The following is a 14,742-nucleotide window of genomic DNA, read 5'->3' as shown; positions in this document are numbered from 1 at the left end:
TGGAAATCTTGGCCAGGCATGGTGGCTCACATCTGTAATCCTAGCATTTTGGGAGGCTGAGGTAAGAGGATCATTTGAGGCTAGAAGTTTGAGACAGCCTGAACAGCATAGTGAGAACCTGTCTCTACAAAAAATAGAAAAATTAGCCAGGCATAGTAGTGCATACCTATATTCCCAGCTACTAAGGAGGCTGAGGTAGGAGGATTGCTTGAGCCCAGAAGTTTGAGGCTGCAATGAGCTATGATGACACCACTGCACTGTAGCCCAGCTGACAGAGTGAGACCCTGTCTCAAAAAAAAATTAAAAAAACAAAAACAAAAAAAACCCCAAAATCACAAATCTCCTAACTAGAAGAACACATGGAGATTTAATTTTATGATGTGCGATCTACATGACCATTATACTCCTTTGAGGGGGAAAAAATGTATTTGTTTGAAAAAACCAAGGGGGAAAGAAATCTCACTCAATGCTGTGGCATAAGAGGAGAAAAACATTCAAATCAAATAATTAGAAAAAGGAAAACAACTCTGAAGCAGTGAAATTTGTGTGCTTTGTCATGGTTTTAATCCGGGGGCTCTCCTACTTTGCCTGTACATCAGAATCACTTGGAGGGTTGGTTAGAACACAGATTGCCCAGCCTCGCCCTCGGGCTTTCGGATTCAGTTGGCGTGCGGTGGAAGCTAGGAATTTGCATTTCCAGCAAGTTCTCAGGTGACGCTGATGCTGCTGGTTAGAGGACCACATTGAGAGAACCGCTGCTTTAAAAATATTTCTTGTATACCCTTTGTCAGAAATGGCTGAGATCTCTAGAAAGCAAGAATAGAAATAAAGGCAAAATATACACAAGTGATATAAGATACTGAATTTGAGACTATGTGTAATGTGCCATTTTTTTAAAAAGCAAAACTACCACCAAGCTGTTTGCTATGCTCTGATCCTATTTTGCCTGTTGTTTAAAACAGAAGTATTGAATGAGTCAAAAGGGTGTAAATATAATAGAAAATTATTTATGTTATTGAGTCTCATTTATTTTATCTTCATTGCGTAGAAGAGAATACAGACTGTCCATTTTTTCATGTAGTTATCCATATTAGAAAAGAAATAAAACAGAATATTCAAAGAAAAGGGAAGGTAGAAGGATCATGAATTGCACTTTAATTTTCAAAAAATCCTATCTGTCTTTAGTGGTGGTACATAATTGCTTTAAATATATAGGAGTATCTTTCACATTTTCTTTATATAAAACAAACATAATTCATTTTTTTATGATTGTGTTTGATTGTGACTGAAGCAGCTGATTTGCACATATGCTCTGAAGGGTTTCCCTGTAACTTTGTAAAGATTGCTCCTTCATCTTTCTTAAACTTTTTTGGAAATAGAGAAACATGTTTTAAAGAAAACCTTCACATCATAGTAATTTTGTACTATCTTGGAAGGCAGTGCCTCATTCCTGGGCTAGTCCAAGAGCAATGCATCGAAGCCAAGAACTTCCAGACTTGTCACTGTCATGTCAATCTTATACCTTCCCAGCAGATTCTCCCTCCAAGAAACCAAATCGGACTTGCTACTTGGATCAGTACCGAGCCTCTGGACAGATCTCCAAGGGAAGGATTCTGGGGTCATGGGTTTTTTCCAGGGAGGCTCAGAAAAAGCTTCCCTTGCAGTTTGTTTAAAGGCTGTAGCACGGTGCAGACCAGGACACCTAAGAACATTCTAAGCAAGTAGCTACTTCTCTTCTCTCACAGCCTTGAACCCTGATCTCTGGGCTCTTCCTTCTGAGGTTCTCCCCTGTTTCAGTTAGATTTTGCATCAATATTGCATGGTCATCTCAGATATATCTTTAAAATGACATGCTTACTTTGTGAAAGCTCTTATTTTGGGGAAAGCAGAGGCCAGGATTGTAGTCGATTGACAGATATGTGGACCGGCTTTGCTCTCCCACCTCCTTGTTTATGTCAGATTTCATCTTTCATGCTGTCTGTCCTCTCTTTTCCAAGTTCACAATTTCCTAATGCTTTTGGCTACCCCACTTTGGAGATCACCCTGGATCACCTAGGACATAATTCTCCAACCTCCAATCCCATATCTGAATTTGCCTAACCTTGGCTACTTAATCATTTTGAAACAAATTCATATCAATGCATTAATGGCAGAATATGGCTTAATATGTTAATTTCTTCCAGTTACACCTGTGTTTTGTATGGTGATTTTAAGTTGATAGATCTAATGTAAAGAAATACATTTTCAACAATGGATTGTCATAGACTGATATAGGCCAGTGAGAAAGAGCAGCTTCCCAGGGTCCCTCATATCATAGTCCAACTTGGGATGCTGCAAGAAGAGTTGTACTTATTAGAAAACATATAAATAATGTTCTCTTTTAAATGTGTATGTACTCTAGGCTGGGAGCAGTGGCTCACACCTATAATCCTAGCACCTTGGGAGGCCGAGGAGGGAGGATTGCTTGAGGCCAGGAGTTCGAAACCAGTCTGAGCAGGAGCAAGACCCCATTTCTACAAAAAATACAAAAATTAGCAGGATGTGGTGATGCATGGCTGTAGTACCAGCTATTTAGGAGGATGAGGCAGGAGGATCACTTGAACCAAGGAGTTTGAGGTTGCAGTGAGCTATGACGACACCACTGCACTCTAGCCTGGGTGACAGAGTGAGACCTTGTTGCGCCCCTCTCCCCAAAATAGTGTGCTCTAAATCTCCACCTGAAGGGGAAATGAATAAAAACCCTGGCATTGTGGTAGATTACTTTTGATGTTCTTTAGTCACCTCCTACCCCTGTTACTCATGTTAGTCTATTTCTTATCGATTGGAAATTACTTTTACTTATGGTTTATAAACTATTATAGTTTGGGACCTATATGTAGATGGCAAGATTACAGCTCAAAAAATTGCCAAGTATTATCTGGGTGACTAAGCCAAGATCCCTGGGCTTTGGCCGTATAGAGTTTGGGGTGTCTGGTGGACTACTTCCTGTGTGGTGAGAAATGACATGGCATTAACCCTTCAGAGTCAGGCTAGGAACCGAAAGGGAGGGGGGTCGGACCAGCTGCCTGTGAAGCTGAACCACTTCATTAAGGGCTGGATGACATAGCCATGGAATCCGTTAGGATTAATCTTGAGAACTAGTGATGGTTGTATATTAAAGTCTATAAGCCCATCGGGATTATGATTCTTATATTTCATAGGATTATTTGTACTGGTTTCCCTTCTTTGAAAACCCCAGCCTCTTTCAGCACAGCAGGAGGAATCAATCAATGAAACTTTGTTCAGTCCTCATTCAGCCTCTGGGGATAAGAATGACAGCAACAGTGACTGTCATGGGAAGAGTGAAATTCAGAGGAAACTGAATCGAAGCCCTCCAAACTTAGAAATTTCTTTTACAGGACTAAAACCTTGGAGCTCTTTTAATATTCTTTTTTTAACTTTTTGACTTTTTTCTATTTTATTTTATTTTTCTAAATAAGGGATATGGGTCCCTTATGGTCACCTTGGATGATTTTATTGTAGTTAGGGAATAAAACATCCTTGTTCATGTCTGTAAGTATGGAGCTCATTAACCATCTCCCAGTAGAGATGCTTTTTATTTATTCAGAGTAAATGAAAAGTAACTTCAACTTTCTAAGAATGACAAGCACTGTCAAAATTTATGACAATCTACACTATCAGTATGTACAGACACACCATACTATTCTGGATACTTCTAGGAATTTTTAATTTGAAGTCATAACTCTATTACCTTTGGTTGTCTGCATATAACATGTAAGATTTCAACAGAATGTGATTCCTGAATGCCTCTTGGAATAGCTCCTGGCTATAATGACTTTACTACCATCTTTGGGATTGATCCACAGGCTCTACGTATAACCTGTGTGCAGGTAGTAGGAGTTCAAAAGAGATTTAAGATACCCCACCAAGTTCAATTACTCTTTGCCCTTAGAGTTGGTTAGTTGATTCTGTAGCCTAGTCCTAGTAATTAGGGCTCTATCTCACCTAATATCTGAACTTATATCACAAGATTCCATTTCTTTTCCTAAACTTAAGTCTCCGGCTTAATAATGGGCCCAGTGGTCCAGGCTTTCTAAGTCTGTCATTCATAATCCTTTTGGTCACGCACTACTTTGAAATTCTGATAAAAGTTTGTTTTCTTTCCTGCATTGTGCATGCATTCTCAGGTGTGTGTGCACACACTCACAATTTCAAATACAGTTTCAGGGATTTCTTGAACCCTAAAGCCCACTAGGAATGGGGTCTCAGAATACTGCAGGCTTTATTATTATACATAGTACACCCAGGCAGAAATCAGCCCGGCAGAGGCAGCACCCTAAATCACATGCCATTGATCTTGTCTTGCCCTTTGGGGATCAGAATCTTGTCTGCAGTAGTCAGGTAGGGCCCACCCAATACAAATATTTGTCTGAGGTCCTTCCCAGAGACATACTATGATTTACAACTTAATGAGAAAAATAAAATAATTTGCTGAGCATGAGTGAAACTACTTTAGAGAATTGAGAACAATACAGATTTTACTATGTTGATAAAGACTTAATTGCACTCAGTGAATCACAGAGCAGCAAGGTTCAGATACTTATTTTCATTTCCTTTTCACCGAGGCACTTTTGAACTCCTATGTTCATTGTGGCTAAAAGAATTGTGGCCTCTGTTCTACAGATCATTTTAAGTTCAGCCAGTGAGCATTCAGCGAGTACCGAGTTTGCATCAGACCCTGAGCTGGGTGTTGTGGATGAAAACATGAGAGAGGTGTTTGCAATGTAGTGCAGGGGGAAGATGTGACATAATGATGAAAAGTACTGCTACTTTCTAAGTGCAGGCACCGTGTTAATGGTTTCACGTATATTATTTCACCAAATCTTCAAATCAATCCTAGAGGCATGTTTACTATTATCCTCATAGGCGAGGAAACAAAATCACAGAGGAATGGGGTAGATTGACCATTTACTATGGTGGAAATGAAATTCTGACCAAAGTTCAGGAAAGACCCAGGTTTTTTGGGGTGGGCCCTCTTTAAAAGAAAGAGAGTATACTTTATACTTATCAGATGGCTATTATAAAACATAAAACAAAGAACAAAACAAACAAACAAAAAAACTCAACCAAAAAAAAAAAAAACCCAAATAAAGCAACAGGTGCTGGCAACAGTGTGGAGAAATTGGAGCCCTTGTGCATTGCTGGGAATATAAAACGATGCGCCACTGTGTGGAATAATATGGTGATTTTTCAGTGAATGAAACATAGAACTACCACATGGTCTAGCAATTCCACTTCTGGGTGTATTCCTAAAAGAAGTGAGAGCAGGGACTTTAACAGATATCTGTGCACTCATGTTCATAGCAGCATTGTTTGCAGTAGTCAAAAGGTAAGGAGAAACTATGCGATTATTGTCAGATGGATGGATAACAATATGTGGTGCTGTATATATTTCGTAGTCCCTCATCATCCATGGTTTCACTTTCCATGGTTTCAGTTACCCAAGGTCAACTTCAGTCTGAAAATAATAAATCAAAAATTCTAGAAATAAACAACTCAACTGCTGAGTTTTAAATTGCATGCTGTTCTGAGTAGTGTGATGAAATCTCATGGTGTCCTGCATCGTCCTACCCCAGACAGGAATCCTCCCTTTGTCCAGTGTGTCCCTGCTGTCTATGCTCCCACCTGTTAGTCACTTAGAAGACGGCTTGGTTTTTAGATCAACTGTCATGGTAGCGCAACTTTCAACTCACCCTTATTTTACTTCATAATGGCCCAAAGGGCAAGAGTAGTGATGCAGGCAATTTGGTTACACCAAAGAGAAGCCATAAGATGCTTCCTTTAAGTGAAAAGGTAAAAAGTTCTCACCTTAATAAAGAAAGAGGAAAAAATCCTATGGTGAGGTTGCTAAGATCTACAGTAAGAACAAATCTTTTATTCATGAAATTGTGAAAAAAAGAAAAAGAAATTCAGGCTAATTTTGCTATCACATCTCAAACTGCAAAAGTTATAGTCATAGTGCATGGTGAGTGCTTAATTAAGAGAGAAAAGGCATTAACTTTGTGTATGGAAGACATAAACAGAAAACAAGTTTCAACAGATGGCAATATGTTATGCCAGACAGTATTGAGCCTATGCGAACACATCAGCAAGGGACCCCCTGAAATGAGTGACATCAAGCTATTTATTTCAAGTAAGGGATGGTCACACAGATTGAGAAATATGGAGGGTTCACAGTAGGCTAATGTTCCGTCACAGTGCCTATGTCATTCACTTCACTTCATCTCATCGCGTAGGCATTTTGTCATCTCACACCGTAACAATAAGCAGCGCGAGTATAGTATTACACAATAAGATATTTTGAAAGAAAGTGAGAGATCACATTCACTTAAGTTTTATTACAGTGTATTGCTCTAATTGTCTGTTTTATGATTAGTTACGATTGTTGATCTCTTACTGTGCCTAATTATAAATTAAACTTTATCATGTATATGTATGGAGGGTCTTGAAACATATCCCTGTAGATAATTGGTGTATGGGGGGGGGATTACTGTACTTACAATGGAATATTATTCAGACTTCCAAAGGAATGATACATGCTATAACATGGATAAACCTTGGAGACATTATGCTAAGTGAACTAAGTCAGATATAAAAGGACAAATTCTGTTTGGTTCCACCTATGTGAAGTACTTAGAAAAGGCAAATTCATAGAGACAGAAAATAGAGTAGGGGTTGCCAGGAGCTGGGGTATTATGGATTAATGGGATTTTGGATTATTGATTAATGGGAGAGTTATGGATTAATGGGTAGAGAGTTTCACTTGGGGAAGATAAAAAGTTCTGGAGAAGAATAGTAGCGATGGTTTCACAACAATGTGAGTGTACTTAACACCACAGAACTGTATACTTAAAAATGTTTAAAGTGATAAATTTAAATTTACCACAATAAAGAATACAAAATTAATAACAAAATTAGTAACTAAGGAGGATATTTATTTAAGATAAGAAAATAAATCATTTCAAAAAAGAAACATTTTAAAAGGTCAAATACCAAAAAATCACATAATCAGAAAAATAATACAATATTTTATATTAACTAACTGCCTAACACAATTCTCTGATACCTTTTATCTATATTTAATTTTCATAATCCTTGATTATCTCTTTATATGACAAAAATTTTATATCATTTTCTATAGAGAATATGGAAAGATACTTGAGTCTTATTTCTAGCATGGTTGATTATAATAATTTGTGTTTTTTTGTTATCGATATTGGGAAGCATAAAACTTTACGCACATTTGAAGTACTGGTACAGTTGTGTGCTTTAATTTTGTACTATTTCCATTAAGAAAAAATTTTAAACTGTGATGTGGTTTTAATTGTATATAAGACATTATCAGATATATTCCTGAGAGGAGAGAAATTCTGTCTTGACTAGAATGTGGTCTAGTCAAATTCTAGAACCAAATTCTCTGCCTATAGTTTTACACATTTGGTGATTGAAATTATTTTCAATAGATTAGTTCTGTCTCTGTACATTTTGCAATGTTTCTTTTCAACAATCTGCAAATTTCTGGACCAAGGAGCTATTAGGACATTTTCTGTCACAACTTTGGGCCCTGCATAGTGGGTGCTACTTGGGGTGGCTAGCAAGAAGTGATCAATATACACAAATGACTGTAAACCACATAAGTATATCTCATTAAAGGTAAACTAAAATTATTTTCAACTCAACTTGCACTTATCTGAATCTCAAAAATGCCTGTAGCCTCTCCAACACCATCTGATACAAATGATAACAGGCTTGACTGATTATGGATAAATATTATTTGCAAACTTTATAGAAACATATGACTATGTGAACACATTTCTAGTGCCCTCCTGGGATCTTGGAGGTGGACTGAGCAAGTGGACAGTCCTGGAGCTTAAGCATCATTATTTTCACAGTAATGCTACCTCTGCTTAAGTCTGACCCTGGCATTTTTGCTTCTTGCTACTGTACTATTCCACCTCAGATAATTACAAATCATTAGGGTAAGGGAAATAAGAAAACCTAACTAGACTGTAATGACACACAAAACAGCCTGCACCAAGGAAGGTTTGGGAGTGAAGAACTCACCTATCTTACACTGGCCTGTCCTAGGATCTCACTGTCTTTTGTCCTGTCTTTTGTTATGACTTTTAGAAAATTAACAGCACCAGCTCTGCCCCACTGGCATGCCTAATGTCACATCCCACCCACCTGCTCTACATGACCAATGGTGCCATAAAAGATTTGTTTTGTCCTTTTTTTTTTTTTTTTTAAAGAACAATGATTACAACAAATGGTCAGAACAAATGGAAACATTAGAACAAATGTTGTCATGAGAGGAGCAAACAATAAAATAGGTAAAAACATCCCAGTGGAAGACCTACATGCTCTCAATGAGATTATGTCTCTTTGAGAGGACTAAACCCCAGAGTACTGAGGGAATGTCCAGATTAGATGGATGAACCACAGACAGTAACTGAGTTCAGTGGAGACCCAGGCAGAGTGACTGTATCCTGCCTAACCCAAATTTCAAAAATAGAATGGTGGATGTAGGTGAGCTACAGATCATGAGCTTGATGCAAATCTAGCTAATATTCTAAATTATAGCATCTGGTAGATAGTGTTAATCATGTGCAAATATGCAATAAATGATAACAGGATTATTGATATCGAATCAGATATGAAATATATAAAAAGCAAACAAACTCCAGTCAGACAATAAAGAGATTGGTTCAACTCAGTCAAGTGATGAAGAATATTAGCCTGTAGAGCAATTTCAACTCTCATACTAGGCAATTAAAAGTTGTAAAAGAAGTACATTTTACAATAGAGTAGAGGTACACGTGATATACCAGGTTGCATGAAACAGTATGTATGAGCTTGGAAAGCTCTATTGGCTCAAGGAGACACCCAGCACATTGACTTTTGGCTCTTGTAGGTGTACCCTGGGCATGTGTAGTACTTAGTGAGGTCCCTGCTCCTCAATCAAATTCTTTAACTAACACTTCAACCTTGGCACTGATTCTCTGACACAGTAACCTCAGCCCAGTGAGATCGTAAGTCTCTTCCCTTTACTTGAGGAAGTGGCTTTGCAATACTGGCCGAATAGAGAAATAACTATTGGAAGGTTGAAATTCATCAAACCCACAGTATTAACCCATTTGTATTGAGTTTGAAAATTTAATTATTTAACCATTGGAATAATCTACAAAAGATTGTTTTTTATGGTGCTTGAAACACTTAATGGAACCTGACATTTAGAAAATTAGATCTATGAACCATGCTATTTTAATTTTAAAGGTATAAGACAATTTTCTTAAGTCTGTATGCAGTGTTTGATGTTTAAGATAACATCATTTACTAATACCTATGTTTGATTTATTACAGTTACTGGAGTTGCTTTAATTATTAGAAATCCCTTTATCCCGTTTTTCTAAACTAAAAGACTAACATGTCAGGTATTTGAAATGTTTGAGAGATTTGGATAGACAAAATTTATAATTAATATAATTTAAAATATTTAAAGAAACTTAATTAACTAAGCCTATCAATTACATTAATTGTTTGGGAATCAACATTGAAGCAAATGTTAATGAAGAATAAGTGTAAATGATAATTCATACTTTCCCTTCATACTTTCCCTTCTATGATAATTCATACTTTCTCAATCTCCAGATTTATAAATATCTGTTTATTAAATATAAAATCTTTATAAATCTAGTTTTAAACTTTATATATTTAATTTATTGAATAAATTTATTTATTAAGTGATTAAGACAAAATATTTCAAATGATCCATTAAAAAGTGGGCAAAAGATATGAATAGAAAGTTTTCAAAAGAAGATAGATTAATGGCCAATAAATGTATGAAAAAAATGCTCAACATCTGTAATCATCAGGAAAATTGCAAGCCAAAACCACAATGAGATATCATTTAATTCCAGTGAGAATGGCTTTTATCAACAAGCCCTGAAACAACGAACGTTGGTGTAGATGTGGGGAGATAGGAACACTCATATACCGTTGGTAGAACTACCAACTAGTACAACCTCTGTGGAAAGTAATATGGAGACCTCATTCAACTAAAAGTAGGACTACCATTTGATCTAGCAATCCCACTACTGGGTATTTACCAAAGGAAAAAAGACATTCCATTAAAAAGACATCTGCGCTCGAATGTTTATAGCAGAACAGTTCACAATTGGAAACCTCAAATGCCCTTCAATACATGAGTGGATTAATAAAATGTGGTATGTGTATACCATGGAGTTCTACTCAGCCATCAAAAAAATGGTGAACTAATACCTCTTGTATTAACCAGGGTAGAATTGGAGACTATTCTTCAAAGCAAAGTATCACAAGAATGGAAAAACAATCATCACATGTACTCACCATTAAATTGGAACTAATCAATCAACACTATGTCCACATGTGGAAATAACACTCATCGGAAATCCAGCAGGTGGGAGGGAGGAGGAGGGGATGGGTAAATTCACACCTAACTGCCCACTGCCTAACGGGTACAATGTACCTATCTGGGGGATGGCCACACTCATAACTTTGACTCAAATGGTACTAACAATTTATGTAACCAAAACTTTTGTGCCCCTGTAATATATTATGAAATAAAAAAAGATAAAATCTTACATGTTTTATAAGATTTAAGGATTCTTTTGGAGGCTGGACAAAACATTCAGACACTTGGCTAGGTGAAAGGCATAACTCTTTGCTACTTACAGTTCCAGATGAAAAGGCTACCAGGAAGGTCCATGCAGGGGGTTGCACCTGAGGAGAGGGTAGCGGCAAGCTGGAGCTATAGGGGACAGCTTATGTATGGCAAGAAGGGTGGAGTTCACTAGATTGAATAATTTTGAATAATTTGAATAATTTTGGCGGGCTCTGAGGCATGGGGGCTGTCCCTAGTTGTCTGGTGCCTGGCCCCCTGGTGATTAGGATGGGTACATTAGTGGCCCCACAGTATAAAAGCTTGATAAGGAAAGTGGTTAGGGTGTGGCTTTAACCAGCTGCTTACAAGAGGGAACTGACCATCCTCTATCCAGGACCTCAAAACTAGATTAAGACAGCACAATAAATGAAAAAAAAAAAAACATATCTGAAATATAGTTAATAATTGACTCCTTGATGTCTTGACATCAGTTTTGAGCTCAATTATTTGGATACTTAAGTGGCCCGAATAATACAATAGACTTCTAGAGAATAGAGCGTAATTTTCCTTAAACAGCATGGAAAATATTTTATTATGATAGTAAGAAGGAAGAAACCAAATAGAAACATGAAGAGTCCCTGAAGGCTGACTTGTAGCCTGGCTCCCCATTTGTTTGGTGTTAGCCAGGAAAATAAATTAGTCACAACAGGGGCCTCTACTCATACTTTGATTGAATTATAGAGCGTGTTAAAGATATGAAGTATGTCTTTTATGATGATGATTTATTTTGTGGTCCAGGCTTTCTGTTACAGTGGCCACTTGATTGGTGTTCTTAACCCACATACAACAAGAAGTATTAATAATGTTACAAACACTTCTTTGACTAGCTAATATATAATCAAGGACAAATTTATTATCAAAAAAAAAAAAAAGGAAATTTGCCAGGGTTCCCTGGCCTGGATTAAGTAAGACTAATATTTGTTATAATTTAGAAATATTATGATATACTAGAGTTTTGGACATTTGTTGGTTAGTGTCAATGATTTTTGACTGTCGGGTTAGAGCAGTGGTCCCTGTGGCCATTGCAGAAGGTCCCAGAGTAGTGGAGAATTCTGATATTATAGGCATGCATGTGGCATATCACTGACATTTGCCTGCAGTGGGGGAAGAACCAGTAACATCTACATAAACGGGAAGGCCAAGAGAGGCCAGAATGCATTGCTGCAGTTTCTAATTTGAAGATTATAGAAGGGCAAAGTAGAGGGGATAAACACCCTTGTTTGTTGGGCTACAGTATGGTTTTGCGGCATTATCTTTAGATAGGAAAACTATGCCTTGCTTTAGGTAAATGGGAGTTACTAAAGAATGGGACTGGAGGAAGACAGTGGCTTTTGTTGGGCATGGGGTCAGAGTATGAGTAGTCCATCTGTGGTATGTGTTAAGGAAGCATGACAGCAGTTGCCACTGGCCATGAGCAAGCACCCCAGATGCAGAAGAAGTGGCAGTTTGGAAGAGGTTTTAATTTCCCAAGATTTTCCATCTCTGGGGCAGATATCAGTTAGATAAATATGTGGTGTGGAATATGCAGAGGCAGGCTGATGGGAAATCCAGTGTTTACCAATAGCCAATGCAGAAGAAGCCATTTCGGTCAAACGTGTGTATTTTGGTTGTCTGTGTAAATATCAGAAGGGCTGGGGCAGTAGGGGTGGATTTTACTTGGCGTGCAGTCTTTTGGAGGACAGGAGTGGTGGAAGCTGTTATGACTTGAGAGACGGAAGTGGGTACTGACAATAAGAAGAGGGAAGGGAAGAGGATGAAAGGGAATGAATGATTTGAGCATTGGAAGGTCAGCAGAATGTTCCTGCTATAAGTAGGACAGCATACAGTGTGGCTACTTTGGTCAGGTTACCCTTAGGCAGGAGAAGTGGCTGGTATTAGCAGAAACCTGAATCTTGGAAGCATTATGGAGACTTTGGACTCAGTTCCATAGGGGCTTAACATGGTATAGGGTTGAATTACAATCATAGGGGGCAGAACTTAGAGTTTTACATAGCAGGGTTATGTTGTGGAATGAGCAAACTTCACTGTTGGAAAAGACACTCCAGTTTGGTGGGTTCCACCTTTTAAAGCAGGACTCAGCAGTATAATTAGCTACTGGAAAACCAAGAGTCTGGGGTCTCCTGTGGGTGGCAAGGCATTCCAAGTTCTGGTGTAGTTGGCACTCTTTGCAGTTGGTTGAGAGGTGGGGGGAAGTCATCTCCAATGGTGGGGTCTTAGACTGGGATGGTCTGGTACTGGGGTATCCTTCCCACATGTATATCCATGTGGGTTGATGTAGGTCATATTTTTGTAGATCTTTGCTGTTATGATGAGGCTGAGTTATTTGCAGAATTTGAATGCAATGTTGCAACTATCAATAGCTTGTTCCTTTTTATTGCCTGTTTGTTTTTTTACTTCAAAATAAGATATGTGCAGTGTGCATAGGAATTTGTTCATAGTTGTTTTTGAACTATAGTCCGGCCCTCCAGCAGTCTGAGGGACAGTGAACTGGCCCCCTGTTTAAAAAGTTTGAGGACCGCTCTGGTAGACTTTTTTTTTTTTTTTTTGAAGACAGAGTCTCGCTTTGTTGCCCAGGCTAGAGTGAGTGCCATGGCGTCAGCCTAGCTCACAGCAACCTCAATCTCCTGGGCTCAAGCGATCCTCCTGCCTCAGCCTCAGGAGTAGTTGGCACATGCCTGTAGTAGCACTACAGGCATGTGCCACCATGCCCGGCTAATTTTTTCTATATATATTAGTTGGCCAATTAATTTCTTTCTATTTATAGTACAGATGGGGTCTCGCTCTTGCTCAGGCTGGTTTCAAACTCCTGACCTTGAGCAATCCATCCACCTTGGCCTCCCAGAGTGCTAGGATTACAGGCGTGAGCCACTGCGCCCGGCCTAGTAGACTATTTATATATCAATTCCACATGCCTTATTTCACAATTTTCTTTCCAAGGCTTCATGGTAAATTCAATGACCACATTTTAAATTATTCTTTCATGCACATTAATTCCACAGATATTTATTGAAAATTAAAGATGTGCCAGTCATGAAACAAGCACTACTGATACAAAATATGTCAATTATTACAGTTAAGTAAGAAATACAAACAAAAACACAGCTCATTTTGAAAAATACAAACACAAAAAAAGATATACTTATAATTGCTTATAATGGATGTTTATGCAGGGGAGGAAAATAGGAGATAGTCATGGGGATAAAAAAGGAACAAATAAAAAGCAATGTAAGAAAGGAGGAAAATAAGAAAGACACTTTCATGGAAATAATGACAATTTTCCCTGAACTGAGGGATATGATTAATTTCGCCTTCTGCACCTGAGGAAAATGCATAACTAAAAGGTCTCTGTCTTCCAGGAACTCAGGTCTGGCAGGCAGACAGGAGTGGAGATATATGATTCTATTACATGATTGATTCAGTGATGGGTGCAGCCTGCTTAAAAGGACTACCTAGGCAGACTACAGGTGCCTGGAGTAGGAGGCTCTTGTCAGGAGAGATTTCTCTGGACAGGTACTACTTAGCCAGGTGAAACGGTGAGAAAGACAGGCAATGCCAGACAGAACACAATATGGGAAAGCGCAGTTGAGAGGAAGAGAGTGATTTGGAAAGCTGCAAGTACAACCCTGAAAGACTGATATTACTGTCATGTTTATTCATTCAAGATTATTTATTAAGCATGTACTATAATATACCCAAGTACTTACATGTGCAGATTGGGGTTCATGGGGTTTGTACTTTGCCTTGGATCACAGAGGTAGAACAAGTGAAACTAGGATCCAGGCCCAGACCTCCGACTCACACATGCCTCATGCTTTTTCTCCCTCATTGCCCCTTCCTCGGATGCTAGAGAGGGAATTCTTGAATTAGATGGAGTTGGACCAGATGACCTACCAGCTTTGAGACTGTGTTCCATGAATAACATTACCAGAGTGCTTTGACTTTGCAAATAATGCTTTGATGGCTTCTGACGCTCTTGGATG

The 14,742-nt window shown here is 38.3% G+C and overlaps 1 protein-coding gene across 1 annotated transcript in view; it reads right to left on the bottom strand.

Annotated features, from left to right (window-relative positions):
* The window catches only part of CA1 (carbonic anhydrase 1), a 51,915-nt gene extending 41,025 nt beyond the window's left edge, over positions 1-10,890 (bottom strand). Inside the window, exon 1 of the mRNA XM_020288909.2 lies at positions 10,774-10,890. The gene's annotated coding sequence lies outside the window, so the exon portion shown is untranslated. The remainder of the gene's footprint in view (positions 1-10,773) is intronic.
* Between the last annotated feature and the right edge of the window lie 3,852 nt (positions 10,891-14,742).

The sequence above is a fragment of the Microcebus murinus genome, chromosome 7 (assembly GCF_040939455.1).
Source record: "Microcebus murinus isolate Inina chromosome 7, M.murinus_Inina_mat1.0, whole genome shotgun sequence".
In the NCBI taxonomy this organism is placed as follows: Eukaryota; Metazoa; Chordata; class Mammalia; order Primates; family Cheirogaleidae; genus Microcebus; species Microcebus murinus.
This window is presented reverse-complemented; position numbering and strand designations above follow the sequence as displayed.